Below are 23879 nucleotides of genomic sequence, written 5' to 3'. Positions count from 1 at the left end.
ACCCGTGTGATCCTCCTGTCTGAGCCTTCCAAGTGCGGGGATTACAAGAGTGCACCACCACGCCCGGCTAAGTTGTCGTTTTAAAGTTTAGCTTATTTATTATGTCTGGGCCCTCACACTGTTGATGTTTGTTATAAAACCTGGAATAGTACCAAGAGATACTCTGTCCCAGAACTAATCTCAGAGATAATTTCCACAGCTCTTTGTACTTGAACTGGAACAGAAAGCTTTCATACTGTGAGTTATAAGGCTGATTGCACAATGTCAGGGACCCAAGGATAGGTGAACCACAAGTACTCAAGCCACTGCTTATGGTAGACACAGTGCCTGTTTCTCATGTCCCACATAAAGTATCTGTTCAGTCTCTAAAAATAGTGTTGGGTGGAGCATTTATATGGTGGAGTGTTACTGCTTTACTTGCAGCAGTAATATTGAATATAGCTCTCTAGAAGCAGCTTAGTGTATTAACTGCTGACCACCCTTAGCACATATGCTGCCATCACTGTGGCCCAGACGGGTGATTACATTTAGTAAGATGCTGATTCCCTCAGTGAGTTGCCAAGCAAATGTTCTTTGGTTTTTCAATGTTTTCAGCTGAATGATTTTTAGCACTGGACCTGAAGAGGCTGCTGTGGCCCCCAACCAACACCCCATCTGTTAAAATCTCATATTGACTTGTTCCCTGTTCATAAAAATCTGTCCCTTCTCCTCTTTCTAGTGTGATAAATAATGTAGATATAGATATACTAGATAAGTCTGCTGTTGGAGCAGGATTCTAATTGTATTGCTGGAGGTTGGATTAAACTAATTTGATCAGAAATGGGACTTTTACAAATAACCATATATATCATATATATCAAGTGGTTATTTTTATTCTAAGTATATATTTTTGTTTCAAGGATAGAGATGTTTATTTAAAATGGGATAAAATGCACACAAATTGGTTAAATGAGAAGCCAGTCTCCATTTCAGCTAAACCAAATAACACTACCCATGGTTTGAGTTTCCCTCTCAAAGATGAATGGTTTTACACATTTGTTTTCTGAGCCCTGCTCCATTAATGGTTAAAGTAATTAAGAACTAGTAACTAACTCATTTAAGAATAGGATGCTATTAAGTAGTAGGCTTCAGAGGCAAATTGTGGATTCTTAAAATCTAGCTATTTACAATATAGTTGAGTAATTTGATTTTTCCTGAACTTATATAGCAGATTACCTTTCACTTATTTTTGTACATCTTTTCTCCATGGTGATTTAGACCATCTTCAAACAAGTATAAATATTTCAAAAATAATATTTGGAGCCAGACGTGGTGGCGTATGCTTGTAATCCCAGCACTTGGGAGGCTGAGACAGGAGGATCACACAGGTTAGAAGCCAGCCTCGGCTACTTAGTGAGGCTCTCAGCAACTTAGTGAGACCCTGTTTCCAAATAAAATATAAAATAGGTCTGGGAGTATAGCTCAGAGGTAGAATAACCCTGGGTTCCATCCTCAGTACCGCAAATAATAATAATAATAATAATAATAAGAAGAAGAAGAAGAAGAAGAAGAAGAAGAAGAAGAAGAACAACAACAACAACAACAACAACAACAACAACAACAACAGCAACAACAACAACAACTTCATTTGGCCATTTCTAACCTATTGAGTACACTTAATGCAATAAAAATAAGCTGATTAGCAATAAAAATACTAAATGTGAATCATGACTCAACCAACTGGGACACACTTTAAAAAAAATCTTGCTGCCGGGCGTGGTGGTGCACGCTTGTAATCCCCGCGCTTGGGAGGTGGAGACAGGAGGATCGCACAGGTTCGAAGCCAGCCGTGCTGGCTTAAGAGACCCTGTTTCCAAATAAATTTTTTTTTAAAAAGTATAAAACAGGTCTGGGAGTGTAGCCCGGAGGTAGATGGGCTTCCAGGAACCCCAGTACCACCAAAAAATAAAAAATAATTTTTAAAAATCTTGCTTTAAGTATTTCTTTAGGGGAGAAGACACCATGCTTCTACTTATTAACACCATTTTTATAGCTCAGGAGTCTTTATTTTTATTATTTGCATTACTAGGGTTGGAACCCAGTTGCATTCTACCTCTGAGCTATACCCTCAGCCCTATTTTTAATTCTTTATTTTGAAAAAGAGTCTCATTGAGTTGCAAAGAGCTTCACTAAGTAGCTGAGGCTGTCCGCGAACTGGGATCCTCCTGTCTCACAAGTTTGCACCACCATGCTTGGCTGGTCTTTTTTTTTTACACTTATTATGCCATGAATTCATAGGGAGTAGGTTCCAGCAGCTCTGGCTTTTTTTCCATTGGTTCTTACTAAGTGTGTTTCTCTGGATGAGCAGGCTGGCCTTCAGCTGAACTCAGGTGCCTTCTCTTTGACTTCCTTCTTCTGATCGTTTTCCTTCACTCACTTCAGGAAGTTGTCTCGACTCTTAGAGGGCTTAATACGCTCAATATGCACGTTAATTCTCTTAGCAAGAATCTTGCCCTTGACTTGCTTGTTTACCACAATGCCAACAGCATGCTGGGTAACATTATAAAGTCTTCCAGTTTTGCCATGATAACATTGGTGAGGCATTTTTTTTAATCAATACCCATTCCCTTAATGTCTACAATATCACTTTTCTTGTAAATTCGCATATATGTGACCAAGGGACAACTCCATATTTTCTAAAAGGCCTAGAGAAGGCTGGACGTAGTGGTGCACACTTGTAATCCCAACATTCAGGAGGCGAGACCAGAGGGTCTTGGTTCCCACACTGCCTCAGCTACTTGGTGAGGCCCTTTGCAACTCAGTGAGACCCTATTTCAAAATAAAAAGACTAAAAACTAAGGCTGGGGGTATAGTTCCAAGGTACAGTGGCCCTGGGTTCAATCCCCAGTACCGCAAAAAAAAAAAAAAAAAAAAGGCCCACAGAATATGTATCGGGTTCCTCTCCTCTTCCCCTTTGTGTTTGCTATTTTGGCAAATTAGTAGCCTTGCAGCTACAACCCAAGTTTTTGTAATGCTGAGCATGGGGAGCCCCACACAGTCCCTACCTGAAGGTGGCGAAAGACTTATTCTAAATATATTTGCCATTACTTATAGGGCCTAACAAATAATAATTTTAAAAAGCTAGCTGGGTAGGCAGGGTGGCACACACTTGTAATCCCTGCACTTGGGAGGCTGAGATAGGAAGATCGCACAGGTTCGAAGCCAGCCTCAGCTACTGAGTGAGGCTCTCAGCAACTAGTGAGACCCTGTTTCCAAATAAATATAAAATAGGTCTTGGAGTATACAAGGAGGTAGAAGAGCTTCTGGGTTCCACCTCTAGTACCAAACACACACAAAAAAAGCTAGCCGGGTATGGTGGCACACACTTATAATCCCAGTACTTGCGAGGCTGAAACAGGAGAATCACAGGTTCTCAGCCAACCTTCACAACTTAGTGAGACCCTGTTTCAAAATAAAAAATAAAAGCCAGGCGTGGTGGTGCATGCTTGTAATCCCCGCACTTGGGAGGCAGAGACAGGAGGATCATGCAGGTTATAAGCCAGCCTCTCTGGCTTAAGAGACCCTGATTCCAAATAAAAATATAAAATAGGTCTCGGAGTATAGCCTGGAGAAGGGTTCCATCCCTAGTACCACCAAAAATAAAAAAATTAAAATAAATAAATAAAATAAAAAATAAAGAATAAAAATAAGGTTGTGGGTATAGCTCACAGGTAGAATGCCCCTGGGTTCAATCCCCAGTACTGTTCAAAAAAAGAAGTAGTAGAATGCCCCTGAGTTTAATCCTCAGCACCAAATAAGTAAATAAAAAAGCTATTATTGACCTTGTAAAAATCACAGGTTTTTATAGGGAAAGTTTGGAAGATAACTTTTTTTTTTTTTTTTGCAGTACTGAAGATTGAACCCAGGGGCATATTACCTCTGAGTTACATCCCCAGCCCTATTTTATTCTTTATTTTGAAACAGGGTCTCACTAAGCTGCAGAGGGCCTCACTAAGTAGCAGAGGCTGGTCGCAAACCCAGATTCTCCTGTCTCAGCCTCCCAAATACTGGAATTATAAGAGTGCACCACCACTCTAAGCTGATATTTAATATTTTTAACTGGGCCAGGCACAGTGGCACATGCTTGTAATCCCAGCATTCTGGAGGCTGAGACGGAGGATCCCAGTTCACGGACAGCCTCAGCTACTTAGTGAGGCCCTCTGCAACTTAGTGAGACCCTGTTTCAAAATAAAGAATAAAAAATAGGGCAGGGGGTGTACCTCAGAGGTAGAATGCCCCTGGGTTCCATCCAGTATCACACACACACAAAAAAAGATAAATAAATAAAAATGTAACCGGGTAAATAGCTAATAATAAAACACTGTGAAATAAAGATGTATGTCAGCAGTGTATCATCTTTTTGTTTGTCTGTTTATTTATTTGTTTGTTTGTTTGTTGGTGGTACTTCTGGGCTACACTCCCAGACCTATTTTTATATTTTTATTTGGAAACAGGGTCTCTTAAGCCAGCCTGCTGGCTTCGAACCTGCGCGATCCTCCTATCTCCGCTTCCCAAGTGCGGGGATTACAAGTGTGTGCCACCATGCTTGGCTTTTTTTTTTTTTTTTTTTTTTTTTTACGGTACTTGGGATGGAATGCAGGGGCATTCTCCAGGGGCAAACCTCCAAGTTACACCCTCAGCCCTATTTTTTTATTCTTTATTTTGTAACAGAGTCTCACTAAGTTGCAGAGGTCTCACTAAATAGCTGAGGTTGGCCGGGAACCTGTGACCCTCATCTCAGCCTCCCAAATGCTGGGATTAAAAGTGTGTACCACCATACCTAGTTTGCATCATATTTTTAGTACTGGGGATTAAACCCAAAGGCATTCTACCTCGAGGTACACCCCATCCCTATTATTTATTTATTTATTTATTTAATTATTTATTTATTTATTTATTTTGTGGTACTGGAGATGGAACCCAGGGTCATTCTACCTCCGAGCTATACCCCCAGCCCTATATTTATTTATTTATTTATTTATTTTTGCAGGTCGGGGGATGGAACCCAGGGGCATTTGACCTTCAAGCTACAGCCCCTGCCCTATTTTTATTGTTTTATTTTTTTGAAACAGGGTCTTACTAAGTTATGGAGAGCCTCACTAAGTAGCTGATGCTGTCCACAAACCGCGATTCTCTGGTCTCAGCCTCCCAAATGCTGGGATTACAAGCGTGCGCCACCACACCTGGCTTATTCTTTATTTTGAAACAGGGTCTCAATGCAAAGGGCCTCACTAAGTAGCTGAGGCCAGCCATCCTGTCTCAGCCTACCGAATGCTGGAATTACAAGCGTGCATCACCATGCCTGGCTCTCCTATTTTTGTTTTTTAATTTGAAATAATCTCACTAAGTCGTGGAGGGTCCTGCTAGGTTGCTGAGACTGGCCGAGAACTTGCCCTCCTCCTGTCTCAGCCTCCCAAGTACTGGAATTACAGTTGTGAACCACCATGCCCTCCTATCATATCTTAATCCTGTCTTTTTTTTTTTTTTTTTTTGGTGGTACTGGGGTTCCTGTAAGCCCTTCTACCTCCGGGCTACACTCCCAGACCTATTTTTACATTTTTATTTGGAAACAGGGTCTCCTAAACCAGCACGCACAGCTGGCTTCGAACCTGCACGATTCTCCTGTCTCTGCCTCCCAAGCGTGGGGATTACAAGCGTGCACCACCACGCCCCGCTTAATCCTGTCTTTTAACCAGGGTAGGTGGAGCATGCTTGTAATCCCAGCATTTGGGAGACTGAAACAGAAGGATCATAGTTCGAGGACAGCCTCAGCTACTGAATGAGGCCCTTTGCAACTCAGTGAGACTCTATTTCAAAATAAAGAATAAGCCAGGCCGGGCGTGGTGGCGCACGCTTTTAATCTCAGAGCATGGGAGGCGGAGACAGATGGATCAATCAGGTTCAAAGCCAGCCTCACTGGTTTAAGAGACCCTGTTTCCAAATAAAAAAATAGAATAGGTCTGGGAGTGTATCCCGGAGGTGGAAGGGCTTCCAGGAACCCCAGTACCACACACAAAAAATAAATAAATAAATAAATAAAATAAAAGATAGAGCTAGGGATGTAGCTCAAAAGTGGAATGCCCCTGGGTTCAATCCCCAGTACCGCAAAAAATAAATAGATAGCATTTGGGAGGCGGAGACAGGAGGATTGCAGTTCATGGACAGCCCCAGCTAATTAGTGAGGCCCTTTACAACTAAGAAAGACCCTGTTTAAAAATAAAGAATAAAAAGTAGGGCTGGGGAGTGTAGCTCAGAGGTAGAATGACCCTAGGTTTTATCCCCAGTACTGGCAAAAAAAATCTTTGTATGTTTCTTCAGCCCAAAAGGGATTAAAATTAAGTGTAATTTACTGTTTCTGTAGACATAACAGCACTTCATCTAAGCTAAGAAATGAGGGTCCATCTTGGCTAAATCTTAGTCATTAATTACTTACTGTGTATTTCCTGTATATATAAACCTGTGTCTTTAGCTTCTGACCTACCTTAATGATACCACATGATAAGATTGCAGATGGTCAAATTCCATTATAATTAGGACTTTGAAGGAATAGTTGAAGGCCAGGATACAATTCTGCTGCCTGGAGAGAGAATGTGACCAGGACAAGAGGTAACAGAGTGGTGTTTACCATCCACCATTTGCTCATGAAGCACTAACACAAGCTGAGCTGCTGAGGACTTCTACCCACTGCATTCTGGCAGACTTTGGTTCTGGTCAGAAAGTCTGCTTCCTTCTATCTTTTCAAGCAAGAGCTTATTTCTAGAGCAAGAACTTCTTACCACTTCCCTCTGCTTTTATTGTTTGTATTTATTGGTAATATGGGAAATATAAAATCCAACTGTGTGTGTGTGTGTGTGTGTGTGTGTGTGTGTGTGTGTGTGTGTTTTACTTGGGATTTAATTGTTTTATTTGAACCCTGGGGCATTCTATCTTTGAGCTATATCCCCAGCCCTATTTAATTTTTTATTTTGATACAGGATCTTGCAAGCTGGGCATGGTGGCACAAACCTCTGATTCCAGTACTTGAGAGGCTGAGATGGGAGGATTACAGGTTGCCAGCCTCAGCAATTTAGGCCTTCCCAACTTAATAAGAATCTGTTTCCAAACAAAATAGGGCTAAACTGAGAGGTAGAATTCTCCTGGGTTCAGTCCCTGGTACAAGAAGGAAGAGAAGGAGGGGGAAAGGAAGGGATGAGAGAGGAGGAGCCAGGTCTCCTTAAATTGCTGAGAACCTCACTAAATTGCTAAGGCTATCTGAGATTACATGCCCAACTCTCTAACGTGTGTGTGTGTGTGTGTGTGTGTGTGTGTGTGTGTGTTTTATTTTTATTTTTTTACAGTACTGGGGATTGAACCCAGAACCCAGGGGCATTCTACCTCTAAGCTACACCCTCAGCCCTATTTTTTATTCACTATTTGGAAACAATGTCTCACTAAGTTGCAGAGGTCCTCACCAAGTGACTGAGGCTGGGGTGAACCTGCAATTCTCCTGTTTTAGCCTCCCAAGTACTGGGATTACAAACCACCATGGCCCAGCTCTAACATCTATTCTTGATAAAACTTCCCAACATACTAAGAATAGAAGACAACTTTCTCAGCCTGATAAAGGGTATCAGTGAAAATTCCACAAGAATACTTAATGGTGAAAGGCTGAATGCTTTTCCTAAAATCAGAGACAAACTGGATATCTGCTTTCATCTCTATTCAGCATCACACTAGAGATTCTAAACAGTGCATTCAGACAAGAAAAAGAAATAAATGGCATCTAGATTGGAAACAGATGTAAACTATGTTTACTTGCAGACATGATTATGAGAACCCAATGGATTCTACAAAAATGCTACTAGGAAGACAGGCATGGTGGCACACGCTTGTACTCCCACCATTTGGGAGGTTGAGACAGGAGGATCACAATTCTCGGACAGCCTCAGTTACTTAGGCCCTTTGCAACTCAGTGAGACCCTGTTTCAAAATAAAGAATAAAAAATAGGGCTGGGGTGTAGCTTGGAGGTCGAATGCCCCTGGGTTCCATCCCAGTACCACAAAAAAAAAAAAAAAAAAAAAATATATATATATATATATATATATATATATATATATATATATTTTTTTTTTTTTTTTCCACTAGGATAAATGAGTTTAGCCTGGGCTATGGGATACAAGTTTAGCATAAAGAAATCAGTTGCATTTATATGTATACTTTGGCAATAAATATTAAAAATGTTGTCCAAGTAGATTTTCTCCACTTTTAGAAATCATGAACTTACTGGATTTTACATATTCGATGTGTTTTAGTTTATAACAGTTTGTGACATTCATGAATGATTATTACTAGATTCTGTGCCTTTTTTTATAAGACTCTGTAGCTTTGTTAGCCATCTTGCTTCTGGGCATAAGATGTCCCAGAATTATCTTCTACCTTTCCTGCTCCATACCTGGAATCAACCATTTCTTCATGAATCCCTAGTTCCTTTTACTAAGGAGAGTCTTTCCTCCCTCTCTCCCTACCTCTCTCCCAACTTCTCTAGGGGGATTGAACCCAGGGACCTTTTTATACCCCCAGCTTTATTTTATTTTAGTTTTAGTACCAGGGATTGAACCCAGGGCATTCTATCTCTGAGCTACACCCCCTGTCCAGCCTATTTTATTTATTTTGAAACAGGGTCTCAATAAGTTGCTGAGGCTGGCCTTATAGTGATCTTCCTGTCTCAACCTTCCAAGTACTGGGATTACAGGCATGTGCCCAGCTCTGTGCCCAGCTCCCAGCCTTATTTTAATAATTTGTAAACTAGTGCCTATAGACAGCCTTCACAGTGTCTATAAATCTCTTGGAATTATTTCAAGTACTATATGTAACAACCATTTTTGGAGAATTGGACTATAACTTTGATTAATTAGATTCATCAAATTCATTAGGCACCAAAAATAACTGTTAGGTTGAAAATAGAGTTAGGGAATTTAGGAGGGCGGTAAAAACACCAACCAGGTTATCAGAGACCGCTGATTCAGACCTGGCCCCTCCAGAGAGTCAGCCGGCCATGGGGGAAGGGACCGCTGGCTGAGTCACGTGGTGGATCAGAGGCACCTATGTTTTATAGGCATGCAGATTCTCTCGCAACAGCTGTAGTCTCACGATGTTTGGAGTCTCGAGGCACCTGGAGTCTCGTGATATCTCCGCTTCTAGCTTCTGGGGTTCTGCCTCCTATTCTGCTGACCTCATGTGGGGGAGGGACCCAACTTATCATCTGGGCCTTTTGGTGATAGTGGGTGGAGATTCGAATCTCGAACTACTTCCTGCTGTCAAGGGGTGTCATAAGGGGGCCCCTTGGCTGGGAGAGGTCAGGTCCTCCACAAGTGGGCAAGTGAAAGTGTGGCTGCAGCAGGAGTCAGAGGTTATCCTGGACAGCTTGGTAATGTGCGTTCAAGGAGACTTTAACAGCTGAGGAGCTATTAAAGAAAAGGCAAATCGTGAGAGCAGTGAGTGGGTTTTGGTCAGTCTGGTCAAATGAAAACGTGCTATTGGGTCAGGAGCATCAGTAACAGATTTTAGGGAGTTTAATACTTATGGCTGTTTGGCATCTGGAGAGGGAGAGCATCATACTATGTAAATGAGTGGACCTGCTAAAATAAAAAAACATTAAAGAAAATTATGCCGAGAAAAACAAAGCTTAGTGGGCCCCAAAACTGTGCAAGACAATTTGTCATGAGGCTGTTGTAGCGGAGCCCTTTGTAGACTCTGCCTGAGTTTCAGGCAGAGCAATTTTGTCCTGTAAAAGAGGGCCTATAATACGTGGTCATGAGAGCTTGCCATCAATATCCTGTACCGAGATCGGAAAAGGAAAAACTAGAACCTGGAAGGATGGAAGGACTGAGCAGGCAACCAAAAAGGAGACTGGCTTATGCACTACCTGGAGAGTTACCCTGGGCTGGCAATGAGGATGGAGGTTGAGGTGATCCAGGATCCATCAGTCTTTGGCCAGGCTGAGTAGGGCCAGCAGCAGGGCCTTGTCTGGAAAGGTGGTCCCCCTCTGTTGAGGCATCTGGGGCTCACTGCTTTTCCAAGGGCACTGACCCAGTGGCCCTCCTGGCCGCACGCCGGGCACAGTCTGATTGGTGGGCTTGGCCTTGCCACACTTGAGGCAGGCTCCTGGAGGTAGTCATCGTTGCTGTCCTCCACTCCTAGGTGGCACTCAAGAGGGCTGAGCCGCCACCACCAGCCGAAGGGCAGCTAATAGGGATCTGCCTTTTGGCAAAGTCAGAGTGTACATTCCATCTCCGCCTGTTACACTCTGAAATTAAAACTTTAAATGCCATGTTAACCAAATCTCGGATAGGGTTTGAGGACTATCTTCAGCCTTTCTTAATTTTTTGAAAAGCCTCCTGAGTTGGTTCCTTAAGGGAGGAAGGCAAGGGAACAGAGTGGGTTAGAGTGGGAGGCTGTCCTGGGATAGGATGGTGACTGGGATGGTGAGGAGAGAACCTGTAAATCAGTGTCCGCAGAAAGCAGCGCCTATAAGCCAGCCCGGTCAGACTCTGGCATCCATGTATCACCACAAAATATAGACTTGTGCCTGTGACTCAGCAAAAGTGCAGGCTGGCGCAGACCAAGATGGTGACTGTGTAATGTCACATGGTCACAACTGTATAATGTCACAAGATGGCGACCAAGATGGTGACTACTCGCCATCACAAAATGGCGGCTGGTGGGAAAATGGTAGCTAATGGGGGAGACCATTTGGAGGGACGGAATGCAGGGGGGGGGGAAACCTGGATATAAAGACTTCCGACCATTTACCAGACCACTTATAAAAGTTCTTAACTGTTCTTGGGCCACTGCAACCCATTCCCCAACTCGTATCAAGGCCAGACAGGCACTCAGGGCATAAGTCCTTTGCTGATTTGGAGGTTCGACTTCCCATAATTGGTTCACGGGTGAAAACGAAGAACAAGAACAGGTGTCCCCATTTTCCTGATCAATAGTTCGGAAACGGGGGTTAATTATTTGGGAAGGACGTCTCCATCCCTTCTCAAAACCAGAGGATAACCTGGCCATCCAGAGGGTGGTCCCAGTGGACCAGGGGACAATGGGTCACCAAGTGCTTGGATTTCAGGGTCCCACCAGAAGACCCAAGTCCAGAATCCACTGACCAAGGGAAGGAGAGGCAGCTTACCGGAGTGAAGCGTTGCCGGCCAGCGCCAGCTGTGGCAGAAGCACTGAGAAGCTGCTGGGGGCACAGTGGAACCGGGGTGCATGGCGCCTGTGCCTGGTGTGAGCGGCACTGGCGGCTGGCGCGGACAGAATAAAATGGTGGCGCGCAGGCAGCGTGACTTGCCTGGCCCGTGGTGTGTAAACAAAATGGCTTCCAGGCGCACAGCAGATGTTGAGGACGGGCCACAGGGCATACTGCCAGTGAGCCTGGCTTGGGGCGGGGGGAACGGAGTGGCAGCAATGAGTGGAGCTACGCCTGCAAGTCAAGCCTGGCCCCAGGTGACTCTAGCGGACGCTGAAACAGGACTGTGCGCCGTCCAATGAGCCTGGCTCAGGGCAGATGGAACAGAATGCCCAGAAATCCCGGCAGCGACCGGAGCGCCGAGCCAGAACACGGAGCCAGAACGGCGGTTGTGGGAGGTCCAAGCAGCAGGCGGAGGTCCTGGACTGCGCAGGCGGTCAGCAGGCTGAGCAGGAGCCAGCGGCCATGGGGCATGCACCCCCAATGATCCTGGCTCAGGGCAGGTGCAACTGGCGGCCTGACGGCCGGCAGAGCTTGCAGGGGCCGCATGGAGCCTGCAAGCTGTGGCAGTAGGATTGGAGCCTGCAAGCTGTGGCAGTAGGATTGGAGCCTGCAAGCTGTGGCAGTAGGATTGGAGCCTGCAAGCTGTGGCAGTAGGATTGGAGCCTGCAAGCTGTGGCAGTAGGATTGGAGCCTGCAAGCTGTGGCAGTAGGATTGGAGCCTGCATGCTGTGGCAGTAGGATTGGAGCCTGCATGCTGTGGCAGTAGGATTGGAGCCTGCATGCTGTGGCAGTAGGATTGGAGCCTGCATGCTGTGGCAGTAGGATTGGAGCCTGCATGCTGTGGCAGTAGGATTGGAGCCTGCATGCTGTGGCAGTAGGATTGGAGCCTGCATGCTGTGGCGGTAGGATTGGAGCCTGCAAGCTGTGGCGGTAGGATTGGAGCCTGCAAGCTGTGGCGGTAGGATTGGAGCCTGCATGCTGTGGCGGTAGGATTGGAGCCTGCATGCTGTGGCGGTAGGATTGGAGCCTGCAAGCTGTGGCGGTAGGATTGGAGCCTGCAAGCTGTGGCGGTAGGATTGGAGCCTGCAAGCTGTGGCGGTAGGATTGGAGCCTGCAAGCTGTGGCAGTAGGATTGGAGCCTGCATGCTGTGGCGGCAGTGGTAACGAAAGGAGCCGCACTTGCAAGCTGACCGCCAGCCCAGGACCTCGAGGTCAAGCTGCTGGCGGGTCGGAGAGTCTAGGGCTCAAAAAGAGAGGGGGAAAAAAGGAAAAAAAAAGTAGGGAGAGAACCCAAAACTCCTCCCAGGTTTCGGCACCAGAATGTTAGGTTGAAAATAGAGTTAGGAGGTTTAGGAGGGAGGTAAACACACCCGGGTTATCAGAAACTGCTTATTTGTACCCGGCCCCTCTAGAGAGTCAGCCAGCCAATGGCGGAAGGGACCAATGGGCGAGTTGCGCATAGTCCTGATTGGCTGGCTGAGTCACGTGGTGGATCAAAGGCACCTATGTTTTATAGGCATGCCAATTTTCTCGCAGCACCTGTAGTCTCACGATGTTTGGAGTCTCGAGGCAACTGGAGTCTCGCGATATCTTTTCTTCTGGCTTCCGGGGTTCCGCCTCCTAATCTGCTGACCCCATGTGGGGGAGGGACCCAATTTATCAATAACCATTTTCTTTTTTTTTTTTTTTTTTTTTTTTTTGGTGGTGGTACTGGGTGTGGAACCCGGGGGCTTTTCTACCTCTGGGCCACACTCTCAGACCAAGACCTATTTATACTTTATTTGGAAACAGGGTCTCACTAAGTTGCTGAAAGAAAGCCTCACTCAATAGCTGAGGCTGGCTTTAAACCTGTGCAATTCTCCTGTCTCAGCCTCCCAAGCACTGGGATTACAAGCATGCACCGCCACGCCTGGCTCTTTTCTAATTATTTTGTTAATGTATATAGGTATGGATTTGGTCTTGACCTGAAGGGTGAAAAAATATATATATATCCCCACTCATATTTAACCTTGAGGTTTTATTGTTTTTTTTCTTTTTCATTTTATTTTATTTATTTATTTATTTTGATGGTACTGGGGTTCCTAGAAACCCTTCTACCTTTGGGCTACACTCCCAGACCTATTTTTATGCTTTTTTAAATTTGGAAACAGGGTCTCTTAAGCCAGCACGGCTGGCTTCGAACCTGTGTGATCCTCCTGTCTCCACCTCCCAAGCACAGAGATTACAAGCGTGAGCCACGACGCCCAGCTAACCTTGAGGTTTTAGACTCTTGTATTAAGAATTCAGAACATAGATGGTAAATGGTGACAAAGAATGAAATCTGAATGCTGCCTTCAGTATTTATTATTCCATTTCAGTGCTAGAAGACTGCATTTGAGGTAGTAAGATTATCAAACAGTGTGTTTTAAGTTTATTCTCAGACATGGAGGTGCATGCCCAGTACTGGGGAGGCTGAGATAAGAGGATCCCAGGTTTGAGAATAGTCTCAACAATTTAGCAAGACCCTGTTTCAAAATAAAAAATATAGCTGGGCCTGGTGGCGCACGCTTGTAATCCCCGCGTTGGGAGGCAGAGACAGGAGGATTGCATAGGCTTGAAGCCAGCCTCACTGGCTTAAGAGACCCTGTTTCCAAATAAAAATACAAAATAGGTCTGGGAGTGTAGCCCGGAGGTAGAAGGGTTTCCAGGAACCTCAGTACCACCGGGAAATTTTTATATATATGGGTAAGGCTGGGTGTGGATCTCAGTAACTTTGTGAGACCCTATTTCCAAATAAAAAATAAAAGCCAGGCGTGGTAGTGCACACTTGTAATCCCAGCATTTAGGTGGCTGACTAGAGAATTGTGGTTTGCAGACAGCCTCAGCTACATAGTGAGGCCCTCTGCAATTTAGTGAGACCCTGTTTCAAAATAAAGAATAAAAAACAGGGCAGGGGGTATAGCTTGGAGGTCGAATACCCTTGGGTTCCATCTCCAGACCTGCAAACAAATAAAAATAAAATAAATAAAATAAAATAGGGGCTAAGAGTGTAGCTCAAAGGTAGAATGTCCCTGGTTTCAATCCCCCGCAACACACACACACACACACACACACACACACACACACACACACACACACACACAGTGCTAGCGGTGTAGCTCGGAAGTAAAATACCAGGGTTCAATCCCCAGTACAAAGAAAAAATAATTTTGACTTTTTATAAACTATCTTTTTTTTTTAGCTTTTTCTTCATGATTTTCTGACAAAATGTCCATAACTGAAATAGTAATTCATTTTGCCTTATCTCCATCTAAAAGTGGTTGTAATAACCAAATATACAACCTCAGATCCTGTTAAAACATTAAAAATAATTTTTTGTACATTTGATTATGATTTCAGACATTTAAAATTCATTTAAAAGCCAGGTATGAGCTGGGCATGGTGGCGCATGTTTGTAATCCCAGCATTCGGGAAGCTGAGACCAGAGGATGGCAGTTTGCAGACAACCTCAGCTACTTAGTGAGACCCTCCGCAACTCAGTGAGACCCTGTTTCAAAATAAAGAATAAAAAATAGGGCAGGGGATGTAGCTCAAAGGTCGAATGCCCTGGGTTCCATCCTTAGACCCTCAAAAAAAAAGTCAGTCATGGCACATGCTTGTAATCACAGTACTTGGGAGGCTGAGACAGGAGGATTGCAGATTCTCTGTGAGCCTCAGCTACTTAGTGAGACCCTTTGCAACTTAGTAAGACCCCGTTTCAAAATAATGAATAAAAGCCAGGCGTGGTGACGCACACTTGTAATCCCCGCGCTTGGGAAGCTGAGGCAGGCAGATCGTACAGGTTTGAAGCCAACCTCAGCTACTTAGTGAGGCTCTCAGCAACTTAGTGAGACCCTGTTTCCAAATAAAATATAAAATAGGTCTGGGAGTATAGCCTGGAGATAGAAAGCCCCTGGGTTCTACCCTCAGTACCACACACACAAAATAATAATAATAATAATAATAATAATAATAATAATAATAATAATAATAAATAAAAAAATAAGGCTGGGAGTGTGTAGCTTGGTGGTAAAATGCCCTTGGGTTCAATCTCCAGTTCTGCAAAAAATAAAAAAAAATAAACACACACACACACACACACACATATACACACATTTATATATGTGTATATATTCATTTAAATGTTTTTATGTTAAAAAGAAACCTTTTTTTTTTTTTTTGGTGGTGGTACTGGGTGTGGAACCCAGGGGCTTTTCTACCTCCGGGCTACACTTCCAGACCTGTTTTATAATTTATTTGGAAACAGGGTCTAAGTTGCTGAGAGCTTCACTAAGTAGCTGAGGCTGGCTTCGAACCTGTGCAAATCTCCTGTCTCAGCCTCCCAAGTGCAGGGATTTTACAAGCGTCCACTACCATACTTGGCAAGAAACCTCTTATTAAATTCACTTAGATGTGTTGAAAATGTTTTTTTCTTCAAGGAAGGAAGGGAGGGAGGATCAATCTTGCTAAATCCCCCAGCCAGGCCTCAAATTTGCTCTCCTTTTACTTTTTCTTCACTGCTGAGGATCAAAGCCAGGATACTTTAACCTAAGCTATATCTTCAAACCAAAAAAGCCATTTCATTTTTTCCTGCTGAAGTAAATTGCAATTGACATTCATCGTGAAACTTACAACACACCTTCTACTAGCGTTCCCCCACCCCATTATTGTAAACATAGTACAGCTTTCTTCAGTTCCTTCCTGTGTCTTCATTTTATTTTATTTGTTTGTTTTTCCTTTTGTGGTCTTGGAGATTTAACCAAGAAACCCTCTACCACTGAGTTCCACCCTCAGCATTTTTTTAATTTTAAGACAGGATCTTTCAGGGCTGGGATGTAGCTCAACGGCAACACCCTAGGTTTGATCCTCAGTACAACAACAATAAAAGGACCAAAAACAACAAAAAGCCAGGTATTTTGGCGCATACCTGTAATTCCAGTACTTGAGAGGCTGAGTCAGGAGAATCACAAGTTAGAGGACAGCCTCAGCAAGTAGTGAGACTCATTAACCTACTGAAACTCTGTTTCAAAATAAAAATAATTAAAAAAAAATAGGGTTTGGAGTGTAGCTTGGAGGTAGCATGCCCCTGGGTTCAATCTCCAGTACCACAAAAAGAAAGGAAGGAAAGGAGGGAGGGAGGATCAGTCTTGCTAAATGCCCCAGGCAGGCCTCAGATTTGCTCTCCTACTTTAGCCTCTTTAATTGTGATTATGGGCATATACCACCAAACCCAGTTTAGACCTTAATTTAAACTTAAAAACCTGTCTGTACTTATTCTTTAAGTCTTAGATACAAGCTAGGCATTGTAACACATACCTGTAATCCCAGTACTTGGGAATCAGAGACAAGAAGATTGCAGGTTTGAGAACAATCTCAGCAACTTAACAAGACCCTGTTTCAAAATACAAAATAAGACAGGGCTGGGTGTGTAGTTCAAAAGTAGAATACCCCTGGGTTCAGTCCCTAGTACACACAGACACCACACACACACACACACACACACACCCCATATATATGCACATGTATGTATATGCATATGTAATTTAAATTATAATTAAAACTATAACAAGTTTTAATTACCAATACTGATTTATATAAGCATCACTTAATTTGATGATACTCAACTGCTGTGGCTGTACTCTCCTGGGGATATTTAACATGTTTCATTTGTCACAGTTTGGCTAGTGGAGGATGTGCTACTGTCATCCAAGTAGGTAGAGCCCAGGAATGCCGCTAAATATTCTACAACACCCAGGGCAGTCACCAACCACAAGTTAGCCCAAAATGTTAGTAATGCTGAGGTTGGAAAATCCTACTGTAATTCATGCTACTGTATAACACATTAAGTAAATACATTCCATTGTTAAATGCATATGTAGAAAAAAGCAATTTGAACTGAACCAGTCCTTTGATTTTTTTTTTTTTTTTTCCTCGTCTGGGGATGGAACCCAGAGGCATTTGGCCTCCGAGCTACACTCCCTGCCCAATTTTTTATTCTTTCTTTCTTGCTTTCTTTTCATATTTATTTATTTATTTAGTGGTACTGGAGGTGGGACCCAGAGGCTTTCTACCTCCAGGCTATACTCCCAGACCTATTTTATATTTTATTTGGAAACAGGGTCTCACTAAATTGCTGAGAGCCTCACTAAGTAGCTGAGGCTGGCTTCGAACCGTGATCCTCCGGTCTCAGCCTCCCGAATGCTGGGATTACAAGCTTGTGCTACCACACCCGGCTCAGTCCTTTGATTTCAACACCACTGGTAATGGTTTTATTTGTAGTTAGAGAGAGAGAGTGAGTGTGTGTGTGTGTGTGTGTTACTGGGGATTGAACCCAAGGTCATTCTACCTCTGAGCCACACCCCAAGACCTATTTTATTTTTTATTTTGAAACAAGTTCTAGCCAACTTGGTGGTATACTCTTATAATCCCAGTACTTGGGAGGCCAAGACAGGAGGATTGCTGTTTCTTGGCCAGCCTCATCTACTTAGTGAGGCTCTCCATAACTTAGTGAGACCCTGTTTCAAAATAAAGAATAAAAAATAAGGCCGGGGGCACGTCCAGGTGTGGTAGTACATGCTTGTAATCCCAGCACTTGGGAGGCTGAGACAGGAGGATTGAGCAGATTTGATGCCAGCCTCAGCTACTTAGTGAGGCTCTCAGCAACTTAGTGAGACCCTGTTTCCAAATAAAGTATAAAATAGGTCTGGGAGTAAAAAAGCCCCTGGTTTCCACCTCCAGTACCAAAAAAAAAAAAAAAAAAAAAAAAAATTGGGCTGGGGACAGGCATGGTAGCACACGCTTATAATTCAACATTTGGGAGGCTGAGAAAGAAGGATCGCAGTTCACAGCCAGCCTCAGCTACTTAGGTCCTTTGCAACTCAGTGAGACCCTGTTTCAAAATAAAAAATAAAAAATAGGGCTGAGGGTGTAGCTTGGAGGTAAAATGCCCCTGGGATCAATCCACAGCACCACAATAAATAAATAAATAAATAAATAAATAAATAAATAAATAGGCTAGAGGTATATCTCAAAGGTAGAATGCCTCTGGGTTAAATCCCCAGTACCACCAAAATAAATAAATTAATTAATAAAACAACTTCTCACTAAGCTGAAAAGGGCCTCACTAAATAGCTTAGGCTGGCCTAACTTATGAATTTATGAACTTATGATCCTCCTGTCTCAGCCTCCCAAGTACTGAGATTACAAGTGTGTACCACCATGCCCAGCTATCTGTAGTTTTAGAAATGACACACATGTAACACATGTGCTATATCATAGCAATATATGAATATATCATATCATATTATAATAATATTATATTATATGAATATATCATCTCATATAGCAATAATATGAATGCAGTGCTTAAGGTGAAATTTAATCCTACCAAAATAATACTTTATACTGATTTAGTGTTTATATTTTATTTATTTCTACCTCCAAGCTACATCCCCAGCCTTTTTTTTCTTTTCTTTTTTCTTTTTTTTTCTTTTTTTTTTTTTCTTCAGTACTAGGGATGGAGCCCAGGGGCATTCTACCTCCGAGCTATACCCCCAGCCCTATTTTTTTATTCTTTATTTTGAAACCGGGTCTCACAGAGTTGCAAAGGGCCTCACTAAGTAGTTAGCTGAGGCTGTCCGCAAACAGTGATCCTCCTGTCTCAGCCTCCCAAATGCTGAGATTAGAAGTATACACCAACACGCCCGGTTCCCAGCCCCATTTTTTGGGGAGGGGGGCAGGTTTGAGAATGGAACCCAGGGGCATTTGACCTCCAAGCTATACCCCTTGCCCTGCATTTATTCTTAATTTTGAAACCGGGTTTCATGGAGTTGCAGAGGGCCTCACTAAGTAGCTGAGGCTGTCCGCGAACCATGATCCTCAGGTCTCAGCCTCCTGAATGCTGGGATTACAGCATGTGCCACTATGCCCGGGTCCCATCCCCATTTTTTATTTTTATTTATTTATTTTTTTGATGTTATTGGGGATGGAACCCTTCTACCTCCGGGCTACACTGCGAGACCTATTTTTTATATATATTTTATTTGGAAACAGGGTCTCGTAAGCCAGCAAGGCTGGCTTCGAACCTGTGTGATCCTCCTGTTTGTGCCTCCCAAGTTTGGAGATTAAAAGCTTGCGCTACCACACCCAACTTTATTCTTTATTTTGAAATTGCAGAGAGCCTCTCTAAGTAGCAGAGGCTAGCCATTCTTCTGTCTCAGCCTCCCAAGTACTGGGATTCCAGTGCCACCACCATGCCTAGCTTTTTTATTTTAAAAAAGGGTTTTACTAAGTACCACATGCAAGTCTCGAACCTGTTATCCTCACGTCTCAGCCTCCAAATACTGGGATTATAGACACATGCCACTGCGCCTAGCTCCTTTTTTTTTTTTATTTCAAGAAAGGGTCTCACTGCCAGGTGTGATAGTGCACGCTTGTAATCCCAGCATTCAGGAGGCTGAGACAGGAGGATCTCGGTTTGTGGACATCCTCAGATACTTAGTAAGACCCTTTGCAACTTAGTGAGACCCTGTTTCAAGATAAAGAATAAAAAATAGGGATGAGTGTGCAGCTCAGAGGTAGTATACCCCTGGGTTTCATCCCAGTACACCAAAAAAGAAGAAGAAGAAGAAGAAGAAGAAGAGGAGGAGGAGGAGGAGGAGGAGGAGGAGGAGGAGGAGGAGGAGGAGAAAGGGTCTCACTGAATTGCCTATGCTGGCCATAAACTTGTAATCCTATGAGTACAACACATTTTATTAGAATATAACTCAGATTTTTTTGTGTGTGTGTGTGATACTGGGGTGGAACCCAGGGGCCCTTCTACCTCCGGGCTATACTCCCAGACCTATTTTATATTTTATTTGGAAACAGGGTCCCTTAAACCAGCTGAGGCTGGCTTTGAACCTGCACGATCCTCCTGTCTCAGCCTCCCAAGCACAAGGATTACAAGGGTGCGCCACCACGCCGGGCTATAACTCAGCTTTTAACTTTATGTTTCCCAAAGTCAGTTACTGAAAAACAGGCCTGATATTTTGTGACATAAAGATTCCCAACCATTTCCGCATAAAATTAGAATGAAGAGCCGGGATTGGTGGTGTATGCTTGTAATCTCAGCATTTGGGAGGCTGAGACAGGAGGATTATGGTTCACGGACAATCTCAGCTACTTAGTGAGGCCCTTTGTAACACAGTCAGACCCCGTTTCAAAATAAAGAATAAAAATAGGGATGAGAGTGTAGCTCGGAGGTAGAATGCCCCTGGGTTCCATCCCTAGTACCACACACACACAAAAAAAAATCTAATTAAAAAAATTAGAATAAGAATTAAATATCAAAAGTACTGTCTTACACTGGGCATAGTGGCACATGCCTGTAATCCCAATACTTGGCAATCTGAGACAGGAGGATTGCAGGTTTGAAGCCAGTCTCAACAACTTAGTAAGGCTCTCAGCAATTTAGTGAGACTCTGTTTTCAAATTAAAATAAAATAAAATCAGTCTAAGGGTATACGTGGGTGGTAGAATGTTCTTGATTCAATCCCCAGCACCACATACAAACATAAAAATAACATAAAAATACTATCTAGAGCCTGGCATGGTAGCGCACACTTGTAATCCCAGCGCTTGGGAGGCTGAGACAGGAGGATCACACATGTTCAAAGCCACCCTCAGCTACCCTAGTGAGGCTCTCAGCAACTTAGTGAAATACTGTTTCCAAATAAAGTATAAAATAGGTCTGGGAGTATAGCCCAAAGGTAGAAAAGCCCCTGGGTTCCTCCCCCAGGACCACACACACACACACAAATACTGAGCCGGGTGTGGTGGCGCACGCTTGTAATCCCCACACTTGGGAGGCGGAGACAGGAGGATCGTGCAGGTTCGAAGCCAGCCGCGCTGGTGTAAGAGACCCTGTTTCAAAAATATAAAATAGGTCTGGGAGGGTAGCCCGGAGGTAGAAGGGCTTCCAGGAACCCCAGTACCACCAAAAAAAAAAAAAAAAAAAAAAAAAATACTGTCTAGAAAGACGCTGAAGTATTCATTTGTAGCTCGGCACAGTGGTGCATGCCTATAGTCCCAGTGTCTAGGGAAGCTACGGAAGGCAGATCACTTGAGCTCAGGAATTTGGTGTTAGTCTGGTAAACATAGCAAGAGCTCCATTTCAAAACAAATCAAAAGATTACTCACTGTGACTTTTTTTTTTTTTTTTTTGTACTAGGGTTTGAACACAGGGGCATTCTACTTCCAAGCTCTACCTATAGCTTTATTTATTTATTTATTTATTTATTTATTTATTTATTTATTGTGGTGCTGTGGATTGATCCCAGGGGCATTCTACCTCCAAGCTACACCCTCAGCCTTATTTTTTATTCTTTATTTTGAAACAGGGTCTCAAAAAAAAAAAAAAAAACAGGGTCTCACTGAGTTGCAGAGGGCCTCACTAAGTAGCTGAGGCTGGTTATGAACACGGATCCTCCTGTCTCGGCCTCCCAAATGCTGGCATTACACCACCACACCCAGCTTCATTTTTGGTTTTGGAACAGGGTCTTGCTAGGTTGCTGAGTGTCTTGCTGAAATGCTGAGGCTGATCTCAAACCTGTGTACCTCCTATCTCAGCCTCCCAATTATTTGGACTAAGGGCGTGTACACACCAGGCTTTACCATATCTTTCTCGTAATACTTTTTTCTTGCTTGAAAAGCACTTTTCCATAGGTCTAGAAGACCAAGGAGTTCAAAATATAATAGATTAAGCCAGGCGTGGTGGTGCACGCTTGTAATCCCATCATTTGGGAGGCTGAGACAGGAGGGTGGAGATTTGCAGACAGCCTCAGCTACTTAGTGAGGCCCTCAGCAACTCAGACCCTATTTCAAAATAAAGAATAAAAAATTGGGCTGGGGGATCTATCTCGGAGGTAGAATACCCCTGAGTTCCATCCCCAGTACTTCAAAAAATATATAACAAAATGTAGATTATAGAAATAAGTGTACCTGTGTAAGATACCCTTAGAGGAAAGACATTTCCTTTGTCAAACAGAATGTCATCTCTCCACTTTGGTGGACATTTAAAACACAGTTTGGTAGCTCTCCAAGGGCTAGTGTTATAAAACTGTCTTTCATTCTCACTTGGTCCATCTTAAACTGAAGGCATTATTCTAGACAGGAGAAAAATCAGATACAGAATTAGTTCATAGTAGGGGAGGGGGGGTTGCCTTGTGTCATGGGGCATATAACTGGCTGTTTCCCTCACCCTGAAATAGAGAAACTAGAACTAGTTTTAACTGATAGAAAATGCTACTCTTTAGCAAGGGGTGGCAGCGCACGATTATAATCCCAACATTTGGGAGGCTGAGACAGGTGAATCGTGGTTCGGGACAGCCTCAGCTACTTAGTGAGGCCCTCTACAACTTAGTGAGACCCAATTTCAAAAATAAAATATGGATGGGGGGGTAGCTTGGAGGTAGAATGCTTCTAGTTCAATTTCCAGTGCCATACACACACAACAAAAAAGAATAGGACTTACTGCGTGTGTGTGTGTGTGTGTGTGTGTGTGTGTGTGTGTGTGTGTGTGTGTGTTACTGAAGATTGAACCCAGGGTCATTCTACCTCTGAGCTATACTCCTATTTTGTTTTTTATTTTGAAACGGGATCGGTATATTGCAGGGGACCTCACTTAATTGCTAAAGCTGGCTAAGCACCTGTGATCCTCCTGTTTCAACCTCCCAAATACTGAGATTACAGACGTGCACCACCACACTGAGTCTTGACAACTTGAGACGCTCAGCAACTTAGTGAAACCCTGTTTTGAAATAAAGGAACTAGGAGTGTCCCCTTTTATTTTGTTTGTGTGGTACTGGGGATTGAACCTAGGGGGCATTCTATCTCCAATCTACACCCCAGCTTTATTTTATTTTTTGTTTGGAAACAGGGTCTCACTAGTTTCCTGAGGTTCTCACTACATTGCTAATACTATCCTTGAACCTGTGCTGTCCTTTGTTTAAAAAAAAAAAATTTTGAAAGAGGTTCTAAGATAGGGTCTCCTGTTATATTGCTGAGGCTGGCTGTGAACCTGTCTCAGCCTCCCAAGTACTGGGATTACAGGCATATACCATATGCCAGGCATTATATATAAATAAAAACATATATGTGTATATATGTATATGTATATGTGTATATATATATATTGCCTTGCCTGAGTGTTTGTGTATGTATATGTATGTATGTGTATGTACCACACATACACATATACATATTTATGTATGTTTGTTTTGGTAGTAGGAATTGAACCCAGGGCATTCTACCTCTGAACTATGCTCTCAGCCCTATTTATTACTTATTTTGAAACTGACTCTCAGTTGCTGAGGCTGGCCACATACCTGGGAAAACTGTGATCCTCCTGTCTCAGACTTCCAAGTACTGGGATTTCAGGTGTGTACCACATGCCTGGCTTATTTTTTGTTTTTAAATAGAGTCTCACTAAATTCCTATTTGCTGGCCTCGAGCCTATGATCCACCTGTCTCATCCTTAATCCAGCCTTGTTCTGCTTTTTTTTTTTTTTTTTTAAAGACTGGCTCTAGCTAAATTGCCCAGGCTGGCCTTGA

At 43.3% G+C, this 23879-nt stretch overlaps 1 protein-coding gene and 1 pseudogene across 2 annotated transcripts in view; one reads left to right on the top strand and one right to left on the bottom strand.

Annotated features, from left to right (window-relative positions):
- The window catches only part of ARMH3 (armadillo like helical domain containing 3), a gene marked incomplete at its 3' end in the record, with an annotated part of 257318 nt that overhangs the window by 184572 nt on the left and 48867 nt on the right, over positions 1-23879 (top strand). The window lies entirely within an intron of this gene.
- LOC308261943 (large ribosomal subunit protein eL21-like) lies at positions 2259-11289 on the bottom strand (annotated as a pseudogene). Its single transcript has 3 exons — positions 11208-11289; positions 2921-2962; positions 2259-2694 (listed from the first exon to the last, which is right to left on the bottom strand). The product of its transcript is annotated as a large ribosomal subunit protein eL21-like (transcript).

The sequence above is a fragment of the Muscardinus avellanarius genome, assembly GCF_963383645.1.
Source record: "Muscardinus avellanarius genome assembly, chromosome: 4".
Taxonomy (NCBI): Eukaryota; Metazoa; Chordata; class Mammalia; order Rodentia; family Gliridae; genus Muscardinus; species Muscardinus avellanarius.
This window is presented reverse-complemented; position numbering and strand designations above follow the sequence as displayed.